This window comes from Lonchura striata, chromosome 2 (genome assembly GCF_050655825.1).
Source record: "Lonchura striata isolate lonStrDom1 chromosome 2, ASM5065582v1, whole genome shotgun sequence".
In the NCBI taxonomy this organism is placed as follows: Eukaryota; Metazoa; Chordata; class Aves; order Passeriformes; family Estrildidae; genus Lonchura; species Lonchura striata.
Window position 1 is genome coordinate 149906583 of NC_140704.1, and position 14983 is coordinate 149921565.

The following is a 14983-nucleotide window of genomic DNA, read 5'->3' on the forward strand; positions in this document are numbered from 1 at the left end:
CAGTGTTCAGTGGAGTGTAATATTTTTGAGTGAAGATGGGAAATTATATCCCTCAGGCTGAGACATGGGTCTGGAGTGACATTAGTGGCTCATCATTTTCTTACACAAATTGGAAGGATATAGGTGAAACTCGCAAATTTGAGATGGAGAACTTTGTAAGATGTCAAGAGTTTCTCAGTAAATCAGTGGGTGGAGCTTAATGAAGAATAGTGACGGATGGTTTCAGATTGGCTGAAAAGCCTTTCTAGATATGTGTGATTTTTTCTGCAGTACAGGACCCTTACACAGAGCTCAATTCAATAACTGAAGATGGAGTTTGGGTTAATTACAGACTTGAAAGGTTTAGTTGCAGCACAAGCCTTTCTTTGCAGACATCAGAGTCTACCCATGTCTCTTTAATGAACACCATGGCCCGGGAAGGGAATAGGATGAGAAGATATACCAAAAGAAAATGTTACTCTACTGAATCTTCATTCCAGAACTAAACCACAGTCTCGTGGTTAAAGCCTTTGTCCTGGATAAAGCAAATTATGGAATTTGTTTATGTTTTTGCATTTTCAAAAGGAGGCATCTTTCATGGTTTAGGAACAGAAGAGTTTTGTCAGATGCCTGGTCTGGTTCTACAACTTTCTGTAGATATTTGAGGGAGTGTAGAGGGACTGAACTCCTTGTGAAAATGGTGTAGTTAAACTCTCAACATAAGACAGGATGAATTAGGGTCACAGTGAATTTGGTAGAACTCACAGCAAGGCTTTCTTTTGACTCTCAGCTGCCTGGCAGAAAGGCTTGCTGATGAAAGCAGAGGTCAGAACTTCACAGATGGATATCAGTGAAGATCAATTCTTCTTCTTTCAAACACTTACCTTTAAACACAAACAGAATTTTTGAGTGTCATAAGATCAGCTTAACTACAGTCCATATAACCACAGGTACATGCACTGTGTTTCTCACCTTTTTTTTCTCATTTCTTTAAATTCCTGCAGTGTAGCAGAATATTTATCCTAAAGCAGTTTTAAGATGTTTACTTCTAGATGTGAATTTCTGCAGCTTTTGGCTGTGTTTTAATTTGGAAAATATTTCTAATTGCACGCTTGTAGAGAAAATTCTTGATGAGTAATTTCTTTCTGTTTTACTCAATATAATGCAGTATATTTACATATTGTGAAGCAGAAGATAGCTGTCTGTGGTTTTCTCTAACTAGACTCAGGAAAAAACTCTCAGCAAAATGGGTATAATTTCCTGCCTTTTAAATTTTTTTGTTTGTTTGGGTTTTTGTTTTGTTTTTGTTTTTGGGTTTTGTTTGTTTTTGTTTTTTTTATTTTTGGTTTTTGGTTTTGTTCAGTTTTTATTTTGTGGCTTTGTTTGTTTGTTTGGATGTTTGTTTGGGTTATTTTTTAGTTTTTTGTTAGCTGGTGGAGTCCTGAGACCTGCTTTTGTGAGTGGGAAGCTAGGAGCATCGGTCTTGGGGTACATGGACAGGGAGAGAGGAAAACAGTAGATTTGAAAGATTGTGTAGAAAATATGAAATATGCCACACAAAAAACTCAATTTCTGTTCCATAGTGCAAATTTCTCAGCTGGGTTCACCCACTGTTTGCATTACTGAAGTTATCCACTGACACAAATTAGTGCTTTGTACACAAAGATCAACTTGCTGTGGTGAAGGAAGCCTGCTAAATCCATAAAAACACTAGAACCTGTAACAGGGCACAGAGCTTTGTCTTTTTAACACTTTTCTGCTTTCCAGACTGGCTAGATATCAGCATCTACTGTAAAAATATAATCTATTTTCTCCTTAATTTACTTCCTCCCTTCCAACAAAGGATGCCATATTTTCAGTTAGAGCCAGAGGAAAAATACCCTCCCTTTCCCTTTCCCTTTCCCTTTCCCTTTCCCTTTCCCTTTCCCTTTCCCTTTCCCTTTCCCTTTCCCTTTCCCTTTCCAACTTCTCATATAATCATGGAATTCTTTGGATTGGAAGGGGCCTTAAAGATCATCTGGTTTGAAACCCCCTGCCATGGGCAGGGACGCCTTCCTCTAGACCAGGTTGCTCAGGATCCCATCCAACTTGACCTTGAGCATTTACAGGGGTGGAGGATCCCCAGTTTCTCTGGGCAATGTGTGCCAGGGCCTCACAGTGAAGAATTCCTTCCTAATATCTAATCTAAAACTATTCTCTTTCAGTTTGAAGCCATTCTCCTTTGTTCTGTCACTACATTCTCTTGTAAATAGTCTCTCTCCAAGCTCAAGGGAGTGATTACCGTTCCAGAAGTCTGACTGCAGCAAAGAGTTGAATTCCTAAATGTGTATCAGTATATATGTTAGACATAGGGGAAGAGAAAGCTTTATTTTTTAAATTCCTTTTTTTTTTTTTTTTTTTTTTGCAGTGGCAGCTTGTTTGTGACTCATGAATTTTGTTTGGTAGAATTGCGTTCATAATTTAACCTTGCCAAAAGTGGCTGCACCTCTTAGTAGTTTTTCATTATAAAAGATCCTCTGTGTTGTCCCTAGATAGTCTCAAGCCAATAAAAAGAAACTGATTATTACATATTTTTTTGTCAAATGGAAGAAAAAATACCCAATGTGCTATAATAATAATGACAATAATAAAAGATACTGACAATACTTAGAGATCAGCTGAATAAGCCCATTGACTGCACTATTTTTGGGAGTGTATTTTCAAGTCCCTTCGTGATGACACTGTTGGAATGTAATGTATTCTGCCTTCCAGATGACACACTACTTTTAACTTTCATGTATAATATAAGCTAATAACATCTCATGGCTTTTCAATTGGAAGTTGTTCTTCGATAAACTGACAGTGGTATGAGCACTCCTGCAAGATATTATTTTTAGAACAATGGAGAGAGAATTGGAAATTCTACGATTAGCGACAAATTTTCAGTGGCAGTCATTGTATATTGACAGCACTGAAATCAATAGGAGAATTCTAGAAATAATGTTCTACTTTGTGTGTGAAAAGAATGTGACCTATCATTAACACCTTCAGGCAAATAAGTGATGATTTAGGGCACTTAACAAAAGCTCATTTGTGTCTTAGGCTTTTGAAAATGAGGACAGGAACTGTAATAGCAACAGTGGGAAAATTTTTGAGCACATGAGAGATTTGAGATTAAACTTTCTTGTTGGAGTATCTTTTTACTGTACTGTTGCACTTAAGTTGTACTTTGAAGTTACATCAAGGTCATCCAGAGTGTGCAGATAACCAGTCTCTGTCAAGTGCTAATACTAAAAAATGAATCACAGAAATATGCTGTTACTTAGAACAGATGCTTTTATATAACCATTATAAACTTATAGAATTAGAGCCATTCAAATTAATAAATGTCAATAAAAATGCCATCGAGATTATGAACCTCAGCATTAAAATGTAATATACAGATAAACACTCTCCAGTAGTATTCTAGCCATTACTCACACTGTTAATCAGTGTGGACCATTTAACATCCTTTCCTTCTGCTAAAAATGAGTCCAATGTCCAAAAAGGAGGGATGACAGATCCAAACATTTAGTCTAGCCGTTCCTTCCAAGTGGTTGATGAAGTTAATTTAGGACATTTTGGTGTCATAGACATACAATACTTTACATCTTGTAAAAAAAGGCAAGGTTCCATGTCAATATTTTGACCAGATAAATCTCTCCATGTTCCTTCCACCAGCCTCTAAAGAGGGACTGTCCTTGTCACCCAGGTGTCTCCATGTGTTTGGGATGTGTTCCAATAGCACTGTATTTCATGCATGCTTTTAAATTCTGCTGTGTGGATGTTCAGCACTACAGATATCCTGTCAATACTTCTGAATGAGTTTCTCTGTTTCAACTCCTCCATTTTGTACCCATAAATGGTATTTCACATTATCCTGTTTTTCTCTTACAAGAGGCTGCATAGAAGGTGTATTGAGCCATTAGGTAATTTCCAAGGTACGTTAATCATCTTACCAGAGTGTAAGAACAAGCTCACAAGTGCCAATATTCAAAGCTAAGTGCTGTGCTTGGAGGTGTCCCAGTGCTCTTGAGGAAGGTCAAATAACATACAATAATGTAAATGACAATGCTTTTACTAAACAATTATTCTCCATAATGTTTCATAAAAGGAACATAGAAATAGATACTCTGGGTTCAAGGATGATTTTTTGAATCAGAATGTCAGAAGCAGACATACCAATCTCTTCAGCAAATACAAATGAAGTCCCTTCAGAGTTACCCTTCAAACACTAGTTTTATAATAAATGGATCTGAAATCAGACTCAAGTCAGAGCTAAGGCTCTCTTCAGAGTCGAGAAAAGAAAGCTTAATCATTTTGAACCAAATGCACAGTATAAAACTTCAGGTGATCTCAGTGGTGGGGCATTTAAAATTCTTATATTCTAAACCTGGCACCACATTTCCCCTCTGTGATCTGGCTGCCCCAGCCTAACACCAGCAGCCTGTGCTCTGCCAGCACAGCTGCAGAGGAGTTCTTTCACTCTTGAGGTGCAAACCCCAGTGTTAATCAGGCCAGCATGGGGTGCAAAACATCAGCTGCCCCCAGATACTGCTCAGATGTGAGAGAATTCCCTTCCTAAGGAAGATTCTTTGGACTGGGACGCAGGTAGGAGCCCAAACCCATCTCTCCTGATTCCCTCCCTGGGTTGAAAAATGCTTCAGATATCTCTGAAGTTCTCTTCTGGCCAGAATTTTCTCTTATCTAGGGGCCAGTGAAAGTTCTGCACAAAGACACGTTCTTCTTTTTTTTTGCCTTCAGGCATATTTCAGCTTTTTTTCTTTTTTTTTTAAGGGCTCATCCATCAAAACACAGACAATCGTAGACGTGACTATCTTGGCAAGTCTGTGTGATCATTACAAAAGGGGAGTGGGAGATGATGATGACAGCTGTGTTTTTTGGAGAGAGAGATGGGAATTTTAGGTCTCATTTGATTCTTCACTTTTACTGGCTTTTGCAAATGGCAGGAAGATTGCAACATCTTCATTCCCAGAACAATATCAATTCTGTAAAGCCTCAAATTTCACAGAATCACTTTTAAATTCAGATATCATTCCCAGTCACTCTACAAAGGATATTAATGCTGGGATTCAACTACAGAATGACATCAACCAAATTAATTTTCTACCCTTGTATCACCATGTTCTCCATGTCCTGAATCTTGTCTGAAGTATTGAAGAATGAAAATTAATTTCTTATGGAGGGGGAATGGCTGCAAGAAATATTGCAGCAATTAATTACTGTAGATTTTGTTCTACTTGACCAAGACATTTATATTTTCTTAACACTTAATTGATGCTGAATTTTTAAGTAATGGAATAAGGAGAAGCTGAAGTGATATTATGTAGAATTGGATTATGCTCCCCTTCTTCCTCCCCATCATCTGGGATGCTTGTTCACATTTTAAAAAGGAGTTTCACAAGGTTAAAACTTATGGAATATAACATGTAGATCCTTGAGAAATAGGTTCTGGTTTTACTCAAACATCAGTAAAAATGGAGCATGCTGAAAACACAAAAGGCATATTAAATATGCAATAAATAATGGTTGAAAATTATGATTGACTTTTAAATTATAGCCAAAAAAATACTAGATCTTCAAAGGGTCAGTTTGAACTTTCCTCTGTTACCAGTTACATATTGAAATTAGAATGTAAGTTTCAATATATTCTTCCCAATGCTGTCTGCACATGAAAATAAACTCACATTATGTAATATTCTTTCACAGCTGATTTTACCTTTTATCACATGACCATCAGAAGTGCATTGGGCATACATATGCTTGGGTTTTTACATATCTGGATTTTTCATGCTGTAAAGAACAGCAACAACTCTGTTCTTATCCAAGCATTACAAACCATTGTCACCAAGCAGTCCTCCACAGCCAGTGGTATTATAGGCCTTGGTTTTATACCTGACTGACCCTTCATGTTTGGTGAAGCAGAAATCTGTGGTCAAACTCATCCAAATGTGGGGATCAGCAGCAACTCTCTGTGTCTCACTTCACAGGACACCATGGAATTTCTATAAAGGGACCATATCCTCTGCAGAAAGAATAAGCAAACCCTTTGTCAGCTCTGTTCTCCCAGCAAGAAAAACTTCCAATTTAGAGCAGGTAAATAATAGTTAACTATAATCTCTAGGTCTGTGTATTTTGAGGATAATAAACCCTAAGCCTGGATAAATCTCCATGGGAAGCATAACAAGACCAGTCCTCACCTGTTTCTTGCCACACAGGTATGACACCCAGATCTGGGACTATTCACAACTTGTGGTCCCTTGTGAGCCAGTTCTGAGTCCACAGAACTGCTCCAGCACTGGTAGGGTGAGTCTGGCTGTGGTAACTGCTCAAGGCAGTGAAAATCCAAGTTTCAGGCAATCATACCTTTTGAGGCACTTTCCAAGTTTCTAATCCCTGATTTTGCTATCACAAATTTCTTGGTGTTTCTGTTGACCTGTACAGGCTGTACCAAGATGCAGAGCATCGCAGAGCTTCCTTTGCAGTTACATCAGTATTGCTAGCCAGAAAGAAAGCTCAATATCAGCTGAGCAAAGCTACATTTTCAAAAAGGTCCTACATTTTTGGACACCCTGAGCAATATGCTGAAGTCCCCAAACTGTGTTTAGAGCTAGCATCACTCAGAGATGATTGACATATGTGAAAAACTGGCATACAACAGGGACTAAAACTCAGAAGTTAGTTTCAAAATATCTATGCAATAAGACCAGATTTAAATTCAGGTAAAAAGTGCTTGGAAGGGCTAAAATGCAAGGTTAATATGAGTGCTCATTGCCATGCTTAATGCACAGAGTGCTATTTCCAGTGGTGGTCTTTCCCTTCCCCAAACGAATTATTGAAAGCAACATTCCAATCTGACAGATGTTTAATTACATATGAAACTCTGCTGAAATCAAAAGCAGATTGAGTGCTTCTGCAGATAAACAGAAATATACTGATCTAATTCTAACAGCAGCAGCAACATATTTCAATATTGGAAGGGTGCAAAGAGAATACCTAATGAAAAGTTAAGGATTTAGAAGAAACTTCACTGATAGGTTTATACACTATGGTTTTTCCTCATCTGAATCATTTATAGAAATTGACACTGCTCTTATAGATATCTGATAATTTATCTACATTTAGTGCAGGTCTTGCATTCAGTTTCTTTCTAAGTAGTTTCAAGCCCAAGGTTCCCCTTTGAATTCTGGTGATAAAGTTCAAAGTAATTCCAATTTAACTTTCAAGGTGTCAGTTAAACTTATAATGAAGTCATAATTTTTGTTTTGATGAGTTTAAAAATAAATTTTGTGACCAGCCTCACACACTGTCTTCTCAGGTCTCTATTTCCACTGCTGTTAAAATGTCTCCTGTCTTGGTCTTGTCATACTTAGGTATTGATCTCTTCTGGAGGTGAGATCTGCTGTGGTTTCTAAACCTCCATGTGAGGCTGACAGGTATCACACAGGACCTCTGTCAGGACCTGGGTGCTTTTAGAACAGGAGCTGGAAGTCTTTTCTAATGATGCCTGATTACCCTGTTCAGACAATCAAATTTCACTCTTCTTTGTGAAATGGGGCAGAATAAATAAACTCCCACACACACATAAGATTCACATCTGAGTTCTTAATTTTGGTTAAACCATGAGGGGTTTCTGCCTAGACACTGATGGTGAGACATTAGTGAAAGCAAATTACCATAACCATCAGTCAGAATTTATGTTCTGATCCAATAAAAATGAGAAAATTTTGCTGTTGAAGGCTCCTTTTCTCTGGACCCATACTGTGATTTACCAGCTATGATATATAGAAGCTGAACCATTTATACCAGAACACAGAAATGATGTTACCCCTGCAAATATCTCATTAAACCATGCACGTACTCTGATGAAAAATAGCTTTTGCAAAATCACATACACAGGCCACTCTGTCAGGATCATGGATAATCCTAGGAACACTCAATAATCACTGGCAGGATTTTGCTTTATAATTTACAAATATCCCCTTGGGAATTTTAGCTCTAACATGCAATGGCTCTACTTCAGGAAGGGTCACAAGGCATTTGTGACATTGCTCGCAATCCTTCTTGCCTCTTTGAATTTAAGAATGAAAGAGCTGAAAAAATAAACCAGGTTCAAAGCTATAATATCACATGGGAACTTTCCTGAAAACTCCCTTCCCCTAGCCCACACCAGAGCTTGCCTAATGTAATTTTTAATATTTAAATGAAGTAGAAACAGCATATTAAATATATAGATATTGACGAATTTGTGTTTTCCAAGGAAACACCTGGAAGCAGATGTTATGTTCAGTCCCAAAAAGGTGTTTCTAATGTTTCAGTGAAAGCAAAGGAGGACCAGCAGCTCTCCAGGCAATGCCACCAATAGGGCCCATTTGTTTGTTTGATGTTGGTTTTATAAACATGCATTCACCCTTTTTTTTTTTTTATAGGCAATTACTTTTTAGTTTCAAGGGGAGCTTTGGTTTAATTTCCTTATTTGGTACATATGGAAGAGCTGCCTAAAGCACTAGGCAGGAACTTTTGACATTTCTATAAAAACCCAAGTGCAATCAATAGCTAGATATTGAGGTCAGAAAAGTAGCTACTGAAAAAGTTTAGTTAGTTACTGTAGTTTGCACAAAGAAACCACTTTTCATTTAAATCCACAGACTTATGATAGAAGCTAGTGAAGGGCTATAGGGATGACATGATGTCAAAACAAAAATAAATTGTCAGTATAAATCCAGGGAGACACTGTCACAATATCAGCTTGAAACAAAATGACACCAATGCAAATTTTATAAGAAACAACTTTAAGATGTCAAGACACTGGTAAATTGATGTCAGTTCAGGTCTGCAGGGAGACTGTTAGGATTAAGAAAGAAAAACCTAAACAAACTAAAAAGCATTCCCAGACTAATGGCTATAATAGGCATTTCTAATTTTGTCAGTTGAAGTTAGTTGTAGCAACACAAACGTGCAGATACCATAATTATAATGTCAGCAAAAAAAAACAAAAACAAAAACAAAAAAACCCAAACCACACACAAAACCAAAGGAAAATATTGCTAAAAACATAATACACACTTGTTAACATTTTTTGTACAGTTAGGCACAGACATTTCCAGTTTTGACTGCTTCTATATTTAAATCCATAATCTCTGATGCTAGTTCAGTTGACTAATAAGAAATCTGGAAGCTTCTTCATGCAATACAAACCTCCTGTAGCTTTTTACCCATGCAGTATGCAACAGAATTTATGGTGAGTTGAACAGATCAAATAGACAGCAGGAGCAGAGTTTGGCTCTTCCAGTCTCTCATTATCAGGCTTTGCTGGATCTCCTTGTCATCGTTTCACATGTCCTGTAATTCAGTATATCCTTGTAACTCTGAGCCTAAGCCCACTAGTGACCAAGAAGGCTCAGAAACACAAACAGATTTATTTTGAAAGTCTTACAGGGTTTTCTAGGAGTCTTTTGAAGCACTGTTTTTGAGCAGTGGGATGTTGGGGGCAGTTGTGAGAACACTTAATGCCTGGCATCTCTTGAAGTCATTTACATTCAGGCAAAAGTGGGTGGAAATTCTGCCATGTGAAAGCGACATTTGCGAATGTGTAAATGACTGCAGAGCGCTTTTGGAGCAGTCACAACCAGGGCCCTGCTCAGCACTGTGGTGCTGCCATGTGCAGCATTAACCTTTACCATGTTCTGCTTTCCCTGCACACAATAACAGCAGATCCTTGTCAGGGGGTGGTTACACAAGATGGTGCATATGCTGCCAGGCTCCCAGCCCCAGATCAAAAATACATGGCATGTAGCACGGAACTATCTCTGCTCATTCTCTATTCTAAATTCATTTCAAATACTTTAGGTGTACATCTGCCTCTGAAGACTTTTTGGCATAAATCCTGCATTTTAGGCCCTGGCTACTTTAAAATAGAAACTATTATGCCACTAGGACCAAAGTGAATCAGGTTCCAACTGCCTGAAGTTCTGATAGACCACAGGTGCTCTATTTATCATCAACGTGAGCTCTCTTGAAATCAAGCACATTCTGAAAACACATTTTGGTGTATTTTCAGTCATACAAACCTAAATAATAACAAAACCCACAGGCAATAATAATAATGACACCTTTAAAATCATTAATTCCTGAGTTTGTGTTTAGAAGCTGACTGAAAATACCACAGGGCCAGATTTCAACACCTTCTATGCTGGAGCCTATCTGAAGTGAAACCATTGACGTCAGTGGAACGATTCCAGATTTATAGCTGCCAAGTTATGCACATCTCTGTGTGTGTCACTTTATGTTAGTTATTTAATGCATTGATTTGCATACCATAAGCAATTTGCATAGAACCAAAATTTGTATAGGCCAGCATGGAGCCACACCAACATACCAGAAGAGGGGAGGTGAGCAAAGCATCTGGAAACTGGGGTGAAGGTGTCAGTGGCTGTGTGCAGCGAGGATGAGGGTCTGTGGCTGCCTTGGGGGCTGATGCTATGACTACATCAATTAAACTGTGAGACACTGTGCCTTTCACCTGCCATCCTTGTGCATAGAAGTTGTGCCCAAAGGTGCCTCTGCATTTCCTACCCAGGGCACAGCTGGGAGAGGGGACTGGAGGCTGATGCAGCAGGAAGAGAGGAGTCGGGAGGTAGGAGGGATGCTGGCCATGTTTTCTGGTGAAAACATCACTTGGTGGCTAACACTTGAACTGCCAAGTTAAATTTGCAGCCAGATGAGAGCAGGCTCATGTGAAATACACATGTGAAAGATATAATGAAATATACATGGACTTGCTAAGCCCACAGATGTGCTCCAGGGTAAATGGAAAGAGAATTTTGCTAAAATTGACATGAATCATTGACATAAAGGAAACTATCATCAGGAAACTCTGAGGTTATCAACAAAATCTTAGATACTCCCTGCTCAAAGCACAAAACTCAGGTATTGATTCTTTGACCACTTCCTAAAAATTGCAAATCTAGTCTGGAGGAACTATAAGAATTTTACTTTGAAGGGTTACCCAGAAACTTATTTTGCATCATTAATATTGTTAGTCTTCCAGGACGAAAGTAATGTTTACCTCTTCAGAAATATCTCTGAGATTAATTGCCAGCTGGCATTTTCCATGCATACACATCCACTCAACACCATCTGGGGTCCTTGAAGGGCAAACTGGGGAAAAGTGAAACTCTGCCAGGTTCTCTGGCTCCCTGGGTGCTCAATGCCTGCTAATGCCTACATTTTTAGAAAGAAATTCCTGCTTCTGTGCAAATCTAAATTGGTGGCTCTTAGCAGCTTGGATTCTACAGAACTTCATCAGACCCATCCTTGTCTCTAAATGTCCTCAGTGGCTTTGAGGATGCTCTTGGAGTTGCAGCCCTGCAGCCACATTCATTTCAAGCCCCAGTTAAGGTAGTTGATCATTGTGAGAAGCAGAAGAGCAGCCCTGGAATCATGCTTCAGCCTTGAGAGATTCAATCCCAGCCGCTTTCCCACACACTTCTGGTGTTGCTTTCTTTGCTGGCACACAGAAGTTTTGTTTTTTTTCCAGGCGTCCTAATGTCAGGACTTAATTAAAATGCAGAGATGCTGCCTGTTTCAAAGGCTAAGTAACCAGACCATTTTTGTTAGGAGACTTGGGGTGTCTGCAGTACAACCTCTCCAAAAAACAAAACCTCATCCAAGGAAGTTAGCCTAGTGATACCATGGAATCCCAGCTTGCTTTTCCCTTAAAAATATAGTTTGTATAATGAAAAGATGGTGTGTCCTTAGACTCTGTCTTCCTTGGGGACAAAGATGTGGTCTTCACTCATTTTAGCTAGCAGAAATTAGTTCATTTGCAGCAAAAGCTAGGAAGGCAACAGTTTAATCTGCAGTTTTAACAAAGGCTAAGTGTTCATTCATGAAGCAGCTCAAGGGGCAGAGATGCAGTCACCCCATCACTGCTGCAGATCCCCTGCTCTGGTCAGACCTTTCTGCTATTGATTTAGTGGGTTGAAGTAAAGTCAGTAAGCTCCAGATTTTAACTAGATTTTCTAGTCTTTGCTAGAAACATTTATTACCTCCATTTCTTTTTTTTTTTTGGCCTACTTTTAGACAATCTGCATTTGTTTGGGGGGACAAAAAAGACACTTTTTTCTAGCTGAAGGCAAGGCCTTTCAGTGCAACCCCCTTCCAGCAATGGTTAAAGGGGAAAATCCAATTTTTGCAAATTGCTCCTGCAGCAATGTGTCACCCATTATTATTCATTATGAATAAACTAAGGTTATTTAGTTTTATAAAAAAAAAAGTGGAGCTCAGCTGTGGCTTTCAGTAACTGTCATGAGTGAATTGCTGTGATGATGGCAGATTTCAAATGGTCAGTTCTCTTTCTCCCACTGAGATCTAGATCAGTTAGTCAGCTTGTTAGTGATAAACATTTATAAGCAACCAAACAAACCTCAAACAAAGCCCACACACAATTTTTGCATCAGAACCTATATTTAACTTTAAATGGGTGATTGGCTGCAGTTTCTGCTCTTTCTCTATTATTCTGCTTCTCTGTGTTTGTCTCCATCTATCGTGTGTTGTTGCATTTATTTAAGTTCTTTTCTTACGAAAATATTTCTAATCACAAAATCACTCCAATGTAGCAAGCTAATTTAAAGCCACTCACAGTACTTCAGGTAGTAAAGTGATAGTGGTTCTCATAAACTCTGTTTTTGGTCTGGTCACAGTTCTGCTCCAGGGCACCTGGAATACCATTTCAATACTTCTAAAGATAAATAGAGTTCTGTCAATAAACTGAAAATTGCTGACCTTGTCTTGTTCATCAATTTAGGCATTGAAAAAATTCTGCCTCCTGGGATTGGCAGTGCTTTTCCATCTGAACTGAAAAATGCTAAGCCTGCCATATTTAATGACAGGCCCGGGAGGGTTAATGAAAGAGCAGAAGTGGCATTTCACCTTGACTTGCAGCTGCCCTATAACATTGCCTAAGGGTCCAGCTATGTGTTAGCTCCACTGAGCAGTACCAGGCAGGAGCAAAGACCTACAGAGAATTCTAACAGGATATCCTCAATTGCCCTGCTTCTTGACCTGCTTGCCTTTGTGTGTGTGTGAGTGTTTGTGTGGAACCTGTAACCAATGAAGCCTCAGGGATTTTTGTCTTCATTAGTTTCAAAAGCTTTGGAAATGCTGAAAAACTGAGCAAGAAAGAAAGAAATGCTGCAATGAATGACTAAATCATCTTCTATCTTATGCCTGGACTCTACCAGCATTTCAGAATTTGCTTTGCTTATTGATAGCTTCATTTTTATTAGCTAAACATTGATGATTAATCTAGACTGGTAATTAGAAGTGATCCTTTTACACAGAGGCTTGGATTAAGAGCTTTTGTGATTTCGTGGACTCTAGTTTGTGTGAATGTCAATTTGATCCTTTTAGCATGTTTATGCTAAGTATCAGTAGGCTCCTGGGATTCGTGGAAGTGCAGTGCTGAACCTCTCAGATGCTGAGCAACAGCTGGGGTGCCGCTTCCGTCTGAAAGGCTTTCTTCTCTTCTCACTAATAGAGGATCAAAAGTCATCCCTTCAATTAAAAACTAAAGAAAGAATCTCATTCTTTGGCATTAAGAATTTTAGTGGGAAATGTACAGCAGTGCTCACTGATTAATTTATCAAACACAAAAAAACCCCTCTCCTCTACCAGTCCAATTAGCCAGGCATTTTATATGGCTGGGAGATTGAAACACTATTACTACATGGAAACCAGAGGCTCTTTGCATTTGAAATTGTGTGGTAAAGAGACTGAAAAATTTCTTGTCTAATACCCTGCATACTTAGGGCCTGATCCTGTGAATTATTGAAAATCCCTGCTAAAAAATGCATGGTCTTCTGAAGGTCCATTCCAGTATGATATTCAATATCCTGAACACACAGGAGCATCAGGGAAAAGGAGAGGATGCTGAATGCTTTGGAAAATAGAGCATTTACTGCATAAAATGCCCAAAGGGAAGCATAGCTGCTGCTCAGACGATCTCAAGCACTGTGGAACATAATTCATGTGTTAGCTGCTGCCTTCTTACCTTGTGCTGAGATCTCTATGCATTTCAGAACCTGGGATTGATCTCTCCTTCCACAAGCCACCTGTCAGAAACAATGTGGAAATATATTATCAATCATTTGTCACTCCCCTCTAACACAAGGATCATGAATCACACTGTTTGTCAGCTCATGTCCCTTGCCTATACATCAGAAGGGGGTTATTATCATCTCACTTTTCCTCTGCTGAGAGCAGGTGTGAGAGCCACAGCATCCAGACCACTCTCCCTGTTGCATGAGTGTCTCCCAGGAATACACTGGGAAGCACATTGCCTTTCATGTGTTCTTCTTTATTTGCTTATCCTCCTTCTCAGGGTAGTGTTTGGTGAATAGCTTTGTGTTGTGGTATATCTTTTTTTTTTCACATTATATTCTGATATATCATGATTTTGTTGTTGTTGCTCCTGTCTTGTTTAATATATTTTGAAGAACTTTTTTGTTGCATTTTTGTTATGGAAGGTAAGATTAAGGGAACAGGCTTGGTTTTTCAAATGGATTTAAACAGCTCTGGGGCATGAGGATGCTCAATAGACCTAGCCTTGAGTAAGGAATTAGTGCTAAACTGCACAGCTCTGATCAGAGCAGATGGGAGATGCTCTGGCTGCACTTGGGTGGATGGATGAGGTCATATCCAAACATCTTGGAGTGCAGACCTTAGCATGTTTACATCAAGAGTGTGTCATTGAAGAAATCTCCTCATTCTTTCGACTTACGCCCTTTGGTTTGCATTGGGCAGAGCTCTGAGGCCATGACTTGGGTTCCTTCCAAGTGATATTAAATTGGAAGATGTGTGTCCTGGTTCTGAGGGCACTCCCTGGACACGCTGGCCCTGACCTGCCCCATCTGGTGCCTCCCATGTCCCTTCCTGGGGGTGCCAGACCGCATTTTGGTCGAGT

General features: G+C 39.1%; 1 long non-coding RNA gene across 2 annotated transcripts in view; it reads right to left on the reverse strand.

Annotated features, from left to right (window-relative positions):
• Window positions 1–13611, reverse strand: part of LOC110476981 (uncharacterized) — a 37826-nt gene extending 24215 nt beyond the window's left edge. For both annotated transcript variants that reach the window (XR_014953118.1, XR_014953117.1), the window contains exon 1: window positions 9217–13611. This is a non-coding gene — a long non-coding RNA (uncharacterized LOC110476981). The remainder of the gene's footprint in view (window positions 1–9216) is intronic.
• Between the last annotated feature and the right edge of the window lie 1372 nt (window positions 13612–14983).